The sequence below is a fragment of the Lactuca saligna genome, chromosome 5, assembly GCF_052625555.1.
Source record: "Lactuca saligna cultivar CGN05327 chromosome 5, ASM5262555v1, whole genome shotgun sequence".
Taxonomy (NCBI): domain Eukaryota; kingdom Viridiplantae; phylum Streptophyta; class Magnoliopsida; order Asterales; family Asteraceae; genus Lactuca; species Lactuca saligna.
Window position 1 is genome coordinate 211357599 of NC_136421.1, and position 3079 is coordinate 211360677.

Sequence of the window (3079 nt, forward strand, 5' to 3'; positions counted from 1 at the left end):
ATAATAACAATATGTAAGAAATAAAGAAAATTTTCCATATTAATGACGAAATAAAGTACATTGCTATTATAGGTATAATAATATAACTATGTTGCGATTATTAGCAAAAAGAAAAAAAAAAAAAAAAAAAAAAAAAAAAAAAAAAAAAAGCATGCCATAGTTTGGTAAGATATATGTTGCATTTAGATTAATTAGAGTAATTATCACTAAGACCCGTGGAAGAGGGGTCGAGTAGTGTGGGTCAAACACACGAGAAGTGCAAGTTGTGGAGCTCTTTGCTTTTGTCCCGCTTGGTTCAATTAATTGGATAACTCAAAAAGACAAATGACCATTAATCTGTTTCTGTTTCTACTCAAGATCACATGCGATGGATTCTGAAATATTTTAGATATAATTCTTCTTGAAAACTTAGTTTTGTCTTTAGCATATATCACCATGTGACTCTATTATCAACAAAGATACTTCAAAACTCATTGCTTATTATATATTCATTCTCATACTGCAAGGAATATATTCTGAAAATGTAACATGAATAAAAACGAATTGTGTTCTGTTCATTTACATTCTCCATTTTGGCTTTCTGAACACATTTTTTTTGTTTCTATATAGTGATAAAATTTGAAATTTGAGTTCATGATTTATTTATTGGCTACATTACAAGCTCATGAATGGATGACTTGTCTTATACGACATCTCAAAGCTACCCCTCATGACAATTGACAACATTGCATGTACCCATCACCGTCGGACTTGCTACATTCACTAGAGTTGCTTGATATTTTATAGATTTTAATATGTGTAATTTTAATGTGTAATTTTTCAATTGATAAATATTAAAATATAACAAATCAGTAAATCACTAACGTTTACTAATTTTATAATGCATTAACTAATAATGCCATTTTTTTCAACATTTAAAAAAAAATTAAGCAGATGACCCGACCGGACCAAGCTTTTTCATATTGTCTTTGATTGGACCGGTTAAACCGGTCCACCCAAGACTTAGTGTTACCCAAAGTGTGACATATATAGTTTTATAACCAAATAAAACACTCATCATGAACCAAGTAAAATATAAAATACTTATGAATAAAACAATAGTCAACCTCCATTATTATGGCTAGTTAATTAATATACCAAGATTGCTAAATCTTCGTGAAACATATGTTATCCATACAAAGTTACAAACACAAACACTAATTACATTAAACCCCCCACTAATCATTGACACATGTCATAATTTCCCCCTCTACCCTGTCTCACTTAGTGAGAGCAACTATTCAACCAATCTCCTCCAAAGTAAAATCCCAAAAACATTTACTCCCTATGTGATAGAACGAATTTGTTCTACTATCACTGTATCTGTGATCTATCGATCAGCTTGATAGATCACAGATAAATTGGCTCAAGGAGCCGATGAGTTTAGAGATTGAAGTAATGTACCACAAGCAAGAGGCCTAAGAGAAGGGATTCTAAGGCAACTCAAGCCACCCCCGGGAATCATAGAACACTCCGGCTGAGGTCTTTGCATTTCCAACCCCGGAATACAATTCAATGCAATATCAAAACCAACATTCCTTCCATACAATTTCTCACATTCTTCACTAAACCCAGAAAAAAAATTATACGCCACACTCAATTTCAACAAGCTTCTCAATTCACAAACCAAATCCGGCAACTCACCCGACAATTTGTTGTGTGCTACATTCAAAACTTCAATATCTTCCAAACAAGATATCGTATCAGGCATATGACCCATCAATGAATTGAAACTCGCATCAAAAACTTGCATATCTGACCACATCCCGATTCCTTGAGGTATACAACCAGTTAATCGATTGTTCATGAACAAGATCTCCTTCAATTTCGGACTGGAATACCCAAAATTTACAGGGATGTCGCCGGTAAGCTTGTTGTTCGCCAGATTGATCACCGAAGCAGGTGAACTCCCTAAATTTTGTGGGATTTCGCCTTCGAATTGGTTGTTGTTGAGGAAAATTGCGTCGAGATTTCTGGAGAAGAGGTCTTGAGGAATGGGTCCGGAGAAGGAATTGAACCGGAGGTCTAAGTAGAGAAGATTTGGGATTTGGAGTGTTGTCGCCGGAAATGGTCCGGCGAACTGGTTATTACTGAGGTCAAGTTCGGTGAGGGCATAAAGGTCTTTAAAGCTTTGTGGGATTGTTCCTGTGAATCTATTACTATTGAGGTGAAGAAGAGACATATCTGTGAGGAGAGAGAGTTCTTTTACAAGAATGCCCTCGAGGTTGCCATGGTTGAGATCTATACCTGCAACTACTGGTCCAGATGGATCACCCGTTTCCTCCGTCGGATCTGCACAAAATACTCCATTGTAAGCACACACATTTGCCCCGACCCATGATCTCAATAACCCTTTCGGATCACTCTTGATTGCTGTCTTCCATGCTTGGAGGGCAATATAGGCATTCTTGAGATTTGACGATGGACGAACTGACGGATTTGGATAACTCACCCCACCACCCACCCATCCGCCACCGCCACCGCCGCCGCCTATACCCACCCCAACACCGACACCACCACCCACACTAAATGAACTAGCATTGACTGTGGTTTTGATGATGAAGATGAAAGAAACTAAAAAAAGAAAGCATTTTTCGTCCATTTGATTTGTGGGTGTTGTGTTGGGTGTTCTTGAAGGAAAGATGTTTGTATTTACAGAGATTGATGTGAGAAGGAGATGGGGGTGGGTCTTGAATTAAATGATTTAGTATTGTATGCGTGTATAAATCTTGGATAATTCTTCTTGGGTTTTACATTTTTTAATATATACATTTGAAACAAGTACATTTGACTTTTGTTGATGACATGCAAAATTTCAATTAATTATTGTTTACGAGTTAAATAGATACCACTGATCATGTCCCATTTTAGGTAGAAACCAAACTTTGCAACGACTTATATACATATCTTTCATAGGCTAGTTTTCATATTGACGAGATATTTTATATAAAAGCTTTTAGTTTAGCCATATTTTATATAAAAGCTTTTAGTTTAGCGATATAAGATGTTATTTTTTTATTTTTTAAGATCGATGATCCAA

General features: G+C 35.8%; 1 pseudogene; it reads right to left on the reverse strand.

Annotated features, from left to right (window-relative positions):
• Nucleotides 1-1090: 1090 nt before the first annotated feature.
• On the reverse strand, nucleotides 1091-2770 carry LOC144998822 (leucine-rich repeat extensin-like protein 2 pseudogene; annotated as a pseudogene).
• Between the last annotated feature and the right edge of the window lie 309 nt (nucleotides 2771-3079).